This window comes from Schistocerca serialis, chromosome 8 (assembly GCF_023864345.2).
Source record: "Schistocerca serialis cubense isolate TAMUIC-IGC-003099 chromosome 8, iqSchSeri2.2, whole genome shotgun sequence".
Lineage (NCBI taxonomy): Eukaryota > Metazoa > Arthropoda > Insecta > Orthoptera > Acrididae > Schistocerca > Schistocerca serialis.
Genome location: NC_064645.1, coordinates 272,744,628 through 272,759,771, shown reverse-complemented (window position 1 = coordinate 272,759,771; position 15,144 = coordinate 272,744,628).

Here is a 15,144-nt window from a genome sequence, read left to right as displayed (position 1 = left end):
GGAATGTCAGATCCCTTAATCGGGCAGGTAGGTTAGAAAATTTAAAAAGGGAAATGGATAGGTTAAAGTTAGATATAGTGGTAATTAGTGAAGCTCGGTGGCAGGAGGAACAAGACTTCTGGTCAGGTGACTACAGGGTTATAAACACAAAATCAAATAGGGGTAATACAGGAGTAGGTTTAATAATGAGTAGGAAAATAGGAATGGCAGTAAGCTACTACAAACAGCACAGTGAACACATTATTGCGGCCAAGATGGATACGAAGCCCACACCTACCACAGTGATACAACTTTATATGCCAACTTGGTCTGCAGATGACGAAGAAATTGAAGAAATGTATGATGAAATAAAAGAAATTATTCAGATAGTGAAGGGAGACGAAAATTTAATAGTCATGGGTGACTGGAATTCGTCAGTAGGAAAAGGGAGAGAAGTAAACGTAGTGGGTGTATATGGGTTGGGGGTAAGAAATGAAAGCGGAAGCTGCCTGGTAGAGTTTTGCACAGAGCACAACTTAATCAGAGCTAACACTTGGTTCAAGAATCATAAAAGAAGACTGTATACATGGAAGAAGCCTGGAGATACTAACAGATTTCAGATAGATTATATAATGGTAAGACAGAGATTTAGGAACCAGGTTTTAAATTGTAAGACATTTCCAGGGGCAGATGTGGACTCTGACCACAATCTATTGGTTATGAATTGTAGATTAAAACTGAAGACACTGCAAAAAGGTAAAGATTCAAGGAGATGGGACCTGGATAAACTGAAAGAAGCAGGGGTTCTAGAGAGTTTCAGGGAGAGCATAAGGGAACGACTGACAAGAATGGGGGAAAGAAATACAGTAGAAGAAGAATGGATAGCTCTGAGGGATGAAGCAGTGAAGGCAGCAGAGGATCAAATAGGTAAAAAGATGAGGGCTAGTTGAAATCTTTGGGTGACAGAAGAAATATTGAATGTAATTGATGAAAGGAGAAAATATAAAAATGCAGTAAATGAAGCAGGCAAAAAGCAATACAAACGTCTCAAAAATGAGATCGACAGGAAGTGCAAAATGGCTAAGCAGGGATGGCTAGAGGACAAATGTAAGGATGTAGAGGCTTATCTCACAAGGGATAAGATGGATACTGCCTACAGGAAAATTAAAGAGACCTTTGGAGAAAAGAGAGCCACTTGTATGAATATCAAGAGCTCAGATGGAAACCCAGTTCTAAGCAAAGAAGGGAAAGCAGAAAGGTGGAAGGAGTATATAGAGGGTCTATACAAGGGCGATGTACTCGAAGAAAATATTATGGAAATGGAAGAGGATGTAGATGAAGACGAAATGGGAGATATGATACTGCGTGGAGAGTTCGACACAGCACTGGAAGACCTAAGTCGAAACAAAGCCCCAGGAGTAGACAACATTCCATTAGAACTACTGACAGCCTTGGGAGAGCCAGTCCTGACAAAACTCTACCATCTGGTGAGCAAGATGTATGAGACAGGCGAAATACCCTCAGACTTCAAGACGAATATAATAATTCCAATCCCAAAGAAAGCAAGTGTTGACAGATGTGAAAAATACCGAACTATCAGTTTAATAAGTCACGGCTGAAAAATACTAACGTGAATTCTTTACAGACTAATGGAAAAACTAGTAGAAGCCAACCTCGGGGAAGATCAGTTTCGATTCCGTAGAAATATCGGAACACGTGAGGCAATACTGACCCTACGACTTATCTTAGAAGAAGGATTAAGGAAAGGCAAACCTACGTTTATAGCATTTGTAGACTTAGAGAAAGCTTTTGACAATGTTGACTGGAATACTCTCTTTCAAATTCTGAAGGTGGCAGGGGTAAAATACAGAGAGCGAAAAGCTATTTACAATTTGTACAGAAACCAGATGGCAGTTATAAGGGTCGAGGGACATGAAAGGGAAGTAGTGGTTGGGAAGGGAGTGAGACAGGGTCGTAGCCTCTCCCCGATGTTATTCAATCTCTATATTGAGCAAGCAGTAAAGGAAACAAAAGAAAAATTCGGAGTAGGTATTAAAATCCATGGAGAAGAAACAAAAACTTTGGAGGTTCGCCGATGACATTGTAATTCTGTCAGAGACAGCAAAGGACTTGGAAGAGCAGTTGAATGGAATGGATAGTGTCATGAAAGGAGGATATAAGATGAACATCAACAAAAGCAAAATTAGGATAATGGAATGTAGTCGAATTAAGTCGGGTGATGCTGAGGGAATTAGATTAGGAAATGAGACACTTAAAGTAGTAAAGGAGTTTTGCTATTTGGGGAGCAAAATAACTGATGATGGTCAAAGTAGAGAGGATATAAAATGTACACTGGCAATGGCAAGGAAAGCATTTCTGAAGAAGAGAAATTTGTTAATATCGAGTATAGATTTAAGTGTCAGGAAGTCGTTTCTGAAAGTATTGGTATGGAGTGTAGCCAAGTATGGAAGTGAAACATGGACGATAAATATTTTGGACAAGAAGAGAACAGAATCTTTAGAAATGTGGTGCTACAGAAGAATGTTGAAGATTAGATGGGTTGATCAGATAACTAATGAGGAAGTGTTGAATAGGACTGGGGAGAAGAGGAGTTTGTGGCACAACTTGACTAGAAGAAGGGATCGGTTGGTAGGACATGTTCTGAGGCCTCAAGGGATCACCAATTTAGTATTGGAGGGCAGCATGGAGGGAGACCAAGAGACGAATACACTAAGCAGATTCAGAAGGATGTAGGTTGCAGTAGGTACTGGGAGATGAAGAAGCTTGCACAGGATATAGTAGCATGGAGAGCTGCATCAAACCAGTCTCAGGACTGAAGACCACAATAACAACAATATGTAAGCAAAAAAGAGAGTCCTGATTTTGTCTCTGTATAAATTGTGGATTTGTGCAAGTATGATAGGATACGTGTTAAACTAAAAATTAGTTATTCAAAATGCTTGATTCAACAAATAATATAGATTTTTAAATTCTTGGAAGAGTGGCGCATCTGCATATGGTATTTACATGCTAACTGCTAATTTGACATAGCGCACAGCATTTTCATCTTCGAGTGTTATTTCATTCCTAAATGCATTTGTGGCCTCTGATTAATCTCTGTGTGAACTCTATTTTTGGATCTAACATTTGGGTTTCGTCTGCCTTGTATTTAACTCTTGTCACAGCTATAATGCCATAACCTGCTCTATAATATTAATAACCACCAATATGATTTCAGTTGACACTATGTTGAAAGCTGTACAACTATTCAGAATTTGTTGTGTCCTGTGTGAAGGATTTCTCACGGTGCCACCACAGAAAGCCACAAGCCATGGCGCCACATAAGTTGCGTGTGTCAACCTGGCTTTAGTCATCCTTCTGACACCGAGTACTTTTATCGGTGATCCTATGGCTTGAATTAATTCTTCATCAGCAATGACTGTTTACTATGTAGCGGCGACAATTCTGTTAAAATGTTTGCAGCTTATGTGGAATTTTGGTCTATTCTAATTCTTGTTTCTCCCTACAGATCTGATGTTTGTTAGGGTCCTTCAGCAGTCTGGTTTTGTTTGAAAAATCCGTTCTGTCCTTCTATTCTTGTGTACGAAGGAGCTGATGAATCGACTTTGTATGTCTGACACTTTAACTGAATTAACACTACTGACCATAGGATGTATTCAAATTGTTTTCATATCGGTTTTGGAAGACTTTTGATTATGCAAGGCGATATAACAGGTATCTGGTTCCACAGTGTGTTGCAAGTTATTGTAATACAGTATTTGTGGAGTCCCTTAGTCAGTTTTATTCAGTAATTCCTCTGTTTTGCCTGCCCTTATACAAGTATACTCAAAGGACCGTCAAGAAACATTAACCTATCCACAAAAAGTCTGGAAGCTCTGTTGTCTCATTTCACAGTAAAAAAAAAACAAAGAAATAGCGATTGCTGGTGATTTTAATGTGGGTTTATTGAAAAGCTCTTTCAATGAACAATTATTGCAATCAGTAACATTGTCATTCAATTTAATTCCTACTGTGAAATTTGCGTCTAGGGTATGTAAACGCTATGAGACTGCTATTGATAATATCTTTGCAGACAAATCTAGGAAAAGAAAGTCATATCACAAAAGCAATAGTAAATGGGCTATCTGACCATGACATGCAGTATCTTGTTTTAAAATGTTGAAACATGCCAGGATAAAAATCTATTAAATCTGAGGACAGGAGGGTAATAAATCAGACAAAAATTGAAAATTTTGGGAGATTGCTCAAAACATGAACTGAATAGATGTTTACAAAACTTCTGGCACAAATGGATAATACAGAACATTCATTAATAAAGTTACTTTCTCTTTTGAAAATTGTGCTCCTCCAAAGGTAACTCAAATCAAACAGAAGTCTTATAATATGGATAAGGTAAACGTAAGTGAATATAAGCTCTCTGCACATGTAATGAGAGAAAATATGGAGAAAGGAGGAGTTGCCATATATGTCAAAAGTTATCATTGTGCAAAAAGTATAGAAACAAAAAAGTTTTGTGTAGAGAAACATATAGAAGCATGTGCCTGTGAGCTTAAATTAAATAAAGGCACATTTATAATTATAACTGTATATAGGTCCCCATCAGGAAATTTTCATCTATTTCTGAAAAATTTGGACTCCTTGTTGTGCTATCTGTCAGACAGGGGGAAGCAAATTATTGTTTGTGGGGACTTCAATGTAGATTCTCTGAAAGAAGGTAATAGGAAAAATGACCTTGAAGTATTACTAGGTTCTTTCAATTTGACACCCGTTATTGATTTTCCTACTCGGGTGGTAAAGGATAGCAGCTCACTGATAGATAACTTCTTTATAGACCAAGATAAGTTTAACCAGATAAATGCTCAGCCTGTTGAGAATGGTCTTTCTGATCATGGTGCACAGCTAGTTACAATATATGACATAGCTCCATTCAGCAATACTTAACAGTCCTCCAAAGTAGTACGTTCAGTCAACGATTTAACAATTGCAAATTTCAGGGAAAGCCTACAGCAGTTAGACTGGGATGAGGTGTACCGTGAACCTGATGCCAATTTAAAATATAATTTATTTCATGACATTTTTGTAAATGCATTTGAAAACTGCTTCCCCAAGAAAATAGTTAAATATACTCGTAAGAAACCTTGTAACAAACCATGGCTTACTAAGGGTATAAAAATATCTTGTAACCGGAAAAGGGAAATGTATCTGACAGCAAGAAAGAGTAGTGACCCAGAAACTATCAAAAATTATAAAAACTACTGTGTTATACTAAGAAAAGTTATTAAAAAATCCAGGAGTATGTGTATCATGTCTGAAATCAGCAACTCTGATAATAAAATTAAAACAATTTGGAATATTATTAAAAGAGAAACAGGTCAACCAAGAGCAGAGGAAGACAGTATTACCATCAAATTGAATGAAAACTTTACGAACAAAAAGTCAGAAGTTGAAAATATTTTTAATAATCATTTTCTAAATGTTGTGGAAATAGTAGGATCCAGGTGTTCATTAGAAGATGCTAGGCTGTTAATGGAAGAGGCCATACCTATGCAATTTGATACAATTGAAATCTCACCCACTTGTCCCTCTGAAATTAGGAAAATAATAAACTTGCTTAAAAACAAAAACTCACATGGAATTGATGGCATTTCCAGCAAAATACTAAAAGCTTGTTCTCAACAGATAAGTAAGATTCTCCGCCACCTGTGTAATAGCTCTCTGGAACAGGGCATTTTCCCTGATAGACTGAAATATGCTATTATTATACCTTTGCATAAAAAGGGGGATAGATCTGATGTCAACAATTACCGTCCAATCTCCCTTCTAACAGCTTTATCCAAAATTTTTGAGAAAGTAATGTATTCAAGAGTAGCTTCACATATCTGTAAAAATGAAGTACTAACAAAATGTCAGTTTGGTTTCCAGAAAGGTTTTTCAACAGAAAATGCTATATATGCTTTCACCAGTCAAATTTTGAATGATCTGAATAACCGAACACCACCCACTGGGATTTTTTGTGATCTCTCAAAGGCTTTTGATTGTGTAAATCATGAAATTCTGCTAGACAAGCTCAAGTATTGTGGCATGAGTGGGACAGTGCACAAATGGTTTAATTCGTACCTAACTGGAAGAGTGCAGAAAGTTGAAATAAGTAGTTCTCGTAACATGCAAAGATCAGCACATTCCTCAAACTGGGGAACTATCAAGAATGGGGTTCCGCAAGGGTCAGTCTTGGGTCCTTTGTTGTTCTTATCATACACTCCTGGAAATTGAAATAAGAACACCGTGAATTCATTGTCCCAGGAAGGGGAAACTTTATTGACACATTCCTGGGGTCAGATACATCACATGATCACACTGACAGAACCACAGGCACATAGACACAGGCAACAGAGCATGCACAATGTCGGCACTAGTACAGTGTATATCCACCTTTCGCAGCAATGCAGGCTGCTATTCTCCCATGGAGACGATCGTAGAGATGCTGGATGTAGTCCTGTGGAACGGCTTGCCATGCCATTTCCACCTGGCGCCTCAGTTGGACCAGCGTTCGTGCTGGACGTGCAGACCGCGTGAGACGACGCTTCATCCAGTCCCAAACATGCTCAATGGGGGACAGATCTGGAGATCTTGCTGGCCAGGGTAGTTGACTTACACCTTCTAGAGCACGTTGGGTGGCACGGGATACATGCGGACGTGCATTGTCCTGTTGGAACAGCAAGTTCCCTTGCCGGTCTAGGAATGGTAGAACGATGGGTTCGATGACGGTTTGGATGTACCGTGCACTATTCAGTGTCCCCTCGACGATCACCAGTGGTGTACGGCCAGTGTAGGAGATCGCTCCCCACACCATGATGCCGGGTGTTGGCCCTGTGTGCCTCGGTCGTATGCAGTCCTGATTGTGGCGCTCACCTGCACGGCGCCAAACACGCATACGACCATCATTGGCACCAAGGCAGAAGCGACTCTCATCGCTGAAGACGACACGTCTCCATTCGTCCCTCCATTCACGCCTGTCGCGACACCACTGGAGGCGGGCTGCACGATGTTGGGGCGTGAGCGGAAGACAGCCTAACGGTGTGCGGGACCGTAGCCCAGCTTCATGGAGACGGTTGCGAATGGTCCTCGCCGATACCCCAGGAGCAACAGTGTCCCTAATTTGCTGGGAAGTGGCGGTGCGGTCCCCTACGGCACTGCGTAGGATCCTACGGTCTTGGCGTGCATCCGTGCGTCGCTGCGGTCCGGTCCCAGGCCAACGGGCACGTGCACCTTCCGCCGACCACTGGCGACAACATCGATGTACTGTGGAGACCTCACGCCCCACGTGTTGAGCAATTCGGCGGTACGTCCACCCGGCCTCCCGCATGCCCACTATACGCCCTCGCTCAAAGTCCGTCAACTGCACATACGGTTCACGTCCACGCTGTCGCGGCATGCTACCAGTGTTAAAGACTGCGATGGAGCTCCGTATGCCACGGCAAACTGGCTGACACTGACGGCGGCGGTGCACAAATGCTGCGCAGCTAGCGCCATTCGACGGCCAACACCGCGGTTCCTGGTGTGTCCGCTGTGCCGTGCGTGTGATCATTGCTTGTACAGCCCTCTCGCAGTGTCCGGAGCAAGTATGGTGGGTCTGACACACCGGTGTCAATGTGTTCTTTTTTCCATTTCCAGGAGTGTATATTAATGACTTGCCATTCTATATTCATGAAGAGGCAAAGTTAGTTCTCTTTGCTGATGATACAAGTATAGTAACCACACCTGACAAACAAGAATTAACTGATGAAATTGTCAATACTGTCTTTCAGAAAATTACTAAGTGGTTCCTTGTAAACGGACTCTCACTGAATTTTGAATACATACAGTTCCGTACAGGGAATGGTATGACGCCATTAATAAATATAGACCTTAATCAGAAGCATATAGCTAAGGTAGAATATTCCAAATTTTTAGGTGTGTCCATTGATGAGAGATTAAATTGGAAGAAACACATTGATGATCTGCTGAAACGTTTGAGTTCAGCTACTTATGCAATAAGGGTCATTGCAAATTTTGGTGATAAACATCTTAGTAAATTAGCTTACTACGCCTATTTTCACTCATTGCTTTCATATGGCATCATATTTTGGGGGAATTCATCACTGAGGAATAAAGTATTTATTGCACAAAAGCGTGTAATTAGAATAATAGCTGGAGTCCACCCAAGATCATCCTGCAGACATTTATTTAAGGATCTCGGGATATTCACAGTAGCTTCTCAGTATATATACTCTCTTATGAAATTTGTTATTAACAACCAAACCCAATTCAAAAGTAATAGCAGTGTGCATAACTACAATACTAGGAGAAAGGATGATCTTCACTATTCAAGATTAAATCTAACTTTGGCACAGAAAGGGGTGAATTATACTGGCACTAAAGTCTTTGGTCACTTACCAAATAGTATCAAAAGTCTGACAGATAACCAACAAGTATTTAAGAAGAAATTAAAAGAATTTCTGAATGACAACTCCTTCTACTCCATAGAGGAATTTTTAGATATAAATTAAGAAAAAAAAGAAAAAAATATTTAAAAAATAAAAAAAATAAAAATAAAAAATAAAGAAAAACAAAAAACACAAAAAAATAAAGTTGTTATATTAACTTAAGTATGTTGTTAAATTAATCTAATTATGTCATGTATTAGAAAATTTGACTCGTTCCACATCATTACGAAATATCGTATTCATGATCCATGGAACTAGTATTAATCTAATCTAATCTAATCTAATCATCGATTACACAAGAAATAAAGGTATCATATGGGGCAAAAAGGAAAATGTATCTGCTATCAAGGAACAGCTCTGATGTTAGCAATGCAATGCATTGCAAAGTATACCACAAAACATTTAAGCAAGCAATCCAGAAATCTAAGCTGCTTTATTACAAGAAAAAGATAATTACATCAGGGAACAACTTTAACCTATATGGGATGTAGTGAAGACAGAGACAGGTGGAGCGAGAAAGGAAGAGGAACAGATAGCTCTAAAAATAAATGAGACATTGGTAACAAGTGTATGTAGTATTGCAAACCTGTTAAATAATTACTTTGTTTCTGTTGATGACTGTGTGGGGCTATCAGGTTCAGTAAGTGGTGCAATGATATGTGTGAGTCTGATCTCGACAAATACCTTCAGTGAAATGGAAATGACACTCACTTCTCCCAAAAAAGTAGCATCCATAGTAAAATCCTTAAAATAAAACTATTCTAATGGATATGATAATACATCAGTAAAGTTAGTCAAAGAGTTTTCATGTGAGTTGAGTTCTATCTCAAGTTATTTATGTAAGCAATCTCTCATTGGCAGAACATTTCCAGAGTGGAACTCGGTAGGGATCACAGTATGGAGAAACGAGTGGTGGGCCTACTGCTTCGTCTCTGAGCCACACATGAAATGTTTGCGTCAAGTCTTTACGCACAAACACCTTTCGTTCCTCGAGCCTGACAGGGTTGGCAGGCTGGAGTTTTCGCATTCTGCTGCTGGTTGTTGTGCAAAGTGCCTGTAAAGCTCTGAAGTGGCGAATCGAGAGGATTGTGGCGGGATTAATTCCCCTGGGACTCTCAACTCTTCGCCATAAACTAATTGCGCGGGCGAGCACTGTAAATCTTCTTTCACGATTGTTCGTAATCCGAGGAGGACCAGAGGCAGTGCTTCGGGCCAGTCAGACGTACTACACCTTACAGCAGTTTTGAGAGTGCGGTGAAACCGCTCCACCATCCCGTTGCTAGCTGGATGATAACTAGCTGTACGAAAATGGTTGCAGCCGCATAACCGCAAAAGTTCCTTAAAAAGCCGGCTCTGGAACTGTCTGCCCCGATCAGTGGTAATGTCGTGTGGTACACCAAACCGAGAGAACCAGGAGCATATCAGTGCTTTTGCTACTGACTCGGCCGAGATGTCTATTATGATGTGGGCCTCTGGCCACTTAGTGAAACGATCGATGACCATAAGTAAATACTGGTGGAAGTGGTCCCACAACGTCGACATGAATGTGAATAAACTTTGCTGACGGTATTGGAAATTGAGCTACTGGTGCAAAAACATGCCTGCCGATATTACTGCGCTGACACATTAAGCATGCGCGTGCCCAGTCGCGACAGTCTTCCTGTATCCCTGGCCAACCTACTTTGGCGGATACTAGTCTTGCTGTTGCTCGGATTCCAGGGTGAGAAAGATCGTGTAAGGCCTTGAAGATCTGTCGGCGGTATTCTTCTGGTAGGTAAGGACTTTGTCTTCCTTTATTCACATCACACCAAATTCCTTCTGGTGTACTCGGAACTGAAATGCGTTTAAGATGTAATGCCGTTGGCTGCCCCTGTAGGAGACGGCACAGGAAAAGTTCATGTTGCTGTGTTGTTGCCATATCTGACCATCGTACGGCGTTCAAACTAGCACAGTTGCGTGAGAAGCAGTTTGCTACCAGGTTGTTCTACCCCACTATGTGACGTATATCCGATGTGTACTGTGTGATGTATTCTATCTGTCTGCAATGCCGTGGTGAAGTGGGGTGTGTGTCACTCTCAAAGATGGCCACTAGCGGTCTATGATCTGTGAAAATTGAGAAATATTGCCCTTCTATCGATGAACGGAAGTGCTTGCCTGCAAGGTACACGGCTAACAGTTCACAGTCGATAGCGCTCCACTTTTGCTGCCTTTAGTCCAAGGTTTTTGAAAAAAGGCGAGTGGCTGCCATTCACCACTAAGTTCTTGTTGCAGTACCGCTCCTACTGCTGTCTGGCTTGCATCGATCATAATCGCCAAGGACGAATGTACTCTTGGGTGAGCCAGCAAGGTTTCTTGTGACAAATGTTCCTTTAAGCTATGGAACGCTAATTCAGCCTCAGATGTCCATGGTATTACACGGTTTCCTGTGGTATTTCTTCCTATGAGTAGAGCCGTGAGTGGTTCTTGGGCTGTCGCTAGGTGAGGTAAATGGCGGCGGTAGTAGTTGAGCATGCCGGGGAATTGGCGAAGTCTTTTGTATGTAATTGGGGGGGGGGGGCATCCGTTGAACTGCCTCCACACGTTCAGGCAGCGGTGATAGACCTGCTGCCGAGACCACATATCCGAGAAATTTGACTGCCTGCTCGCCCAATGCATACTTTGCCTCATTAACTAAGATGCAATAGCGTTCAAAGCGCTGTAAAAGCAGTTGCAGGTGTTCTTCGTGTTCTTTCGCCGATGAGGAGAAAACTAAAACATCGTCCATGAAGCAAAAAACGAATGGCAGCTCTCGTAGCACTTCATGCACAAACCGCTGCCAAGTTTGGGCCGCGTTTCTAAGACCAAATGGCATAAAGTTGTATTCAAACAGGACAGACGGTGGGACCACTGCAGTTTTTTGAACATCTGCTGGTGCCATTGGAATTTGTAAGTACGCTTTCGCACAGTCTATCGCACTGAAGATGGTATCATTGCCGATACTATAATTGAAATCCATCACATTGGGAACAGGATACCGATCCGGTATTGTTCGAGAATTGAGTGCCCTATAATCACCAAATATCCTCCAAGAATTGTCTTCTTGTGAATCATGTGGATGCGTGAAGCCCACGCACTGTGTGACCTAGTTACTATACCTGTCGCCAAAAGTCGATCAAATTCCGCTTGCGCCGCAAGTAGTTTCTCTGGAGACAGACGTCTTGGACGGAATGCAACTGGTTGGCCGGGCTTCGTGCGAATGTGATGCTGACTCTTATGAAAGCACTTCCTGGTGGCGTTCGCCGGGCGAATGACTGCTGAAAAGCGTTGAAGTATGCTGCAAAAAGATGCATCTTCCTTTGATGTTGTCATATTGCCTACAACAAACGAATCGTTGCATTTGAGAAACTTCTTCTTGCGTGGCTCTCACATGTGCGTCCCGCATTGTTGTAAACACGAATTCGTAACGACGCGTTCTGGCACGGAGGAAGTGGTAGAATGACTGGGCACTTCGCACTGCATTTGCCTCGATGCGGAAGTGAGGGGAGGCAATGTCTTTTCCTTGCGTATCGGAACCAATCGTCGATTGACAAGGTCTGGCATAAGGTGATATTTACACAAGAAATCTGCACCAATAATAGGGACCGGTACATCTGCTATAATGAAAGTCCATACCAGTTTGAGTGGGGACTGCAGAGTTGTTGGCGACAGTGAGCATGTGATGTGACGTTTTTTGGATGTCACTATTTCATTTAAAATACACAATAACCTCTGAACCTGTATCAATCAGAAACTTTTCCCCAGATGCAAGGAATTGGATGAATAGTCTGTCCGATTTTCTAACCATAGATATCGTTTTCTTAGCATCGTTTCGTTTTCCTCCTGTCTCCGGGCGCCTAAAAGATTGATGACGAACATTCGCACCCATTAATGACCGTCTCCGAAGTTTGGAAAGCTGCAGGGTTGGCTACATTGACTATCAGAATCGCGGGAGCGTTTGCGATACCAGCACTAATGTTCTGGCTGGCACCGAGGAATGTTATTTCTTCGACTTTTCCGGCTTCGGCTTTGTAAATGTTGTTGGTGCTTGGCGACTTGGACGTTACGTTTTGCCACTTGTACTACCAACTGTTCCATGGCGGATTCTTCCGATGTGTGCTGGTGATGAGAGGAAGTTATGCCTGAACCAGAATCCACGGTGTCTGACTCCACAGGGTGGTCCATTGATAGTGACAGGGCCAAATATCTCACAAAATAAGCATCAAACGAAAAAACTACAAAGAACGAAACTCGTTTAGCTAGAAGGGGGAAACCAGATGGCGCTATGGTTGGCCCACTAGATGGTGCCGCCATAGGTCAAACGGATATCAACTACGTTTTTTTAAATAGGAACCCACATTTTTATTACATATTCGTGTAGTACGTAAAGAAATATGAATGTTTTAGTTGAACCACTTTTTTCGCTTTGTGATAGATGGCGCTGTAATAGTCACAAACATATGGCTCACAATTTTAGACGAACAGTTGGTAACAGGTAGGTGTTTTAAATTAGAAGACAGAACGTAGGTACGTTTGAACATATTATTTCGGTTGTTCCAATGTGATACATGTACCTTTGTGAACTTATCATTTCTGAGAACGCATGCTGTTACAGCGTGATTACCTGTAAATACCAGAAGATTCTCTTAAGTTATTTGCTATGGTGTCTGCCTTCTTTTTAATGTCATTAACGGTACATCTCTGCGGCGATGATGGCGCGGATGTTGGCTGGCAGTTTATGTATCCACAGTACCCGTGAAGATTGTTATGGCAGCAAATCTGGGCCCGCCAATGTGCGTAATGACCTGAAGACTTCCGACGGAAGCTTGTGTTCCACAAGTTGTTGAGTGAAGATTTTTGAAGACATAGTTCTGTCGGTAAAGTGCAGCGTTGTATTAGAGCCTCTTTTAACACTGCATAACTGCGTTGTGACAAGGTATCTTCCACTTCTTCTATCACTTCCAAGTCTAGACGTGAAACCAGTATCACAGGCTACCTTGCGTTGTTGAAATATACATTCCGCCTGTGTGAATGACAGCTATGGCCTCATTGTTCAGAAAGCAAGGAGTTTGACAGTTCCTTGGCCTATAGGGGTACTTCTACATTCTCCTGTGGAAGAGCCTGTGGCAGGTGACGTACTTTGGTCCTCCTCGAAACTCTTTTCCGCTGCTGATGTCGGTGTAGTCATTATTTCGACTTGATGTGTGTGAAATCTTATGGGAATTAACTGCTTAGGTAATCAGTTCCTAAGCTTACACACTACTTAACCTAAATTATACTAAGGACAGACACACACACCCATGCCGGTGGGAGGACTGGGACCTCCACCAGGATCAGCCGCACAGTCCATGACAGCAGCACCTTAGACCACTCGACTAATCCCGGGTGGCATTCCGACTTGATGTGTGTGCTGTTGCTTCTTCTTCGTGGGGTCACCACTGTGGCGGCTTTCTAGTATGTCGAACTATAGAATAATATGCAGTTGTTCAGAATAACTTTTATTACCTTTACACCCGAAAACACAATGATAAACATAAACAACTCTAAGTCAAAACAAACAATCGACCAATTTCACTTTTGCTGGTTTTTTCAAAAATATTTGAAAAACTTGTGCTCTAGCGTCTTCTTAAGCATGTGACAGTATTGTTGATGCGCCTAAACAAGTCAGTATTTGCAAAGCGAATGATGTCAGATGTAGGAGGTATAAACATAAAAGACTTACATACTTTGCTTACTTTCATTCAGTTATGTTGTATGGACCCTGTTTTGAGCTAACTCAACAAACCTACCAAAAGTTTTTAGAGTGCAAAAGTGTGTAATAAGATTCATTTGTGGTGTAAATTCAAGAGACTTATGTAGAAACCTGTTCAAGAAGCTGGGTATTGAAACCACTGCTTCTCAGTATATTTATTTCTCAATGAAATTTGTTGCAAATAATATACCTCTGTTTCCAACCAATAGCTCAAGACATAGTATCAATATAAGGAATAAGAACAATCTACATAAAGATCTAAAATCACTTACCTCGGTCCAAAAAGTGGTCCAATATTCAGGATCAAACATTTTTAATAAATTGTCATCAACCTTTAGAAACTTGGTTCCAGATAAAGCACAGTATAACAGAATTTGAAATACTTTTTGGTAGGCAACTGTTTCTGCTCTAATGATGAATACTTAACAGGGGCTAGCTGGAGTGGCTGAGCGGTTCTAGGCGCTACAGTCTGGAACCGCGCGACCGCTACGGTCACAGGTTCGAATCCTGCCTCAGGCATGGGTGTGTGTGGTGTCCTTAGATTAGTTAGGTTTAAGTAGTTCTAAGTTCTTGGGGACTGATGACCTCAGATGTTAAGTCCCATAGTGCTCAGAGCCATTTGAACCATTTTTGAACTTACGCCACCTTAATGAAAAATGCCTGTTAGATTTCACTTTTGACACCACTTGGTCACAGTCGTCAAGATTAGATATTTTGTGTTGATGCATAGATTTATGTTTCATTCTGAGAGTGTATTAATTCTGTAGATATTAGCAGTCTCAGTTTACTGTAATGGATTCATCTATTTCGACTATCTACTGACAAATGATCAGGATAGTGAGGATTGTATTCAAATGTTTTATGTTTTTTTATGATATATTTTCTAACATGTTC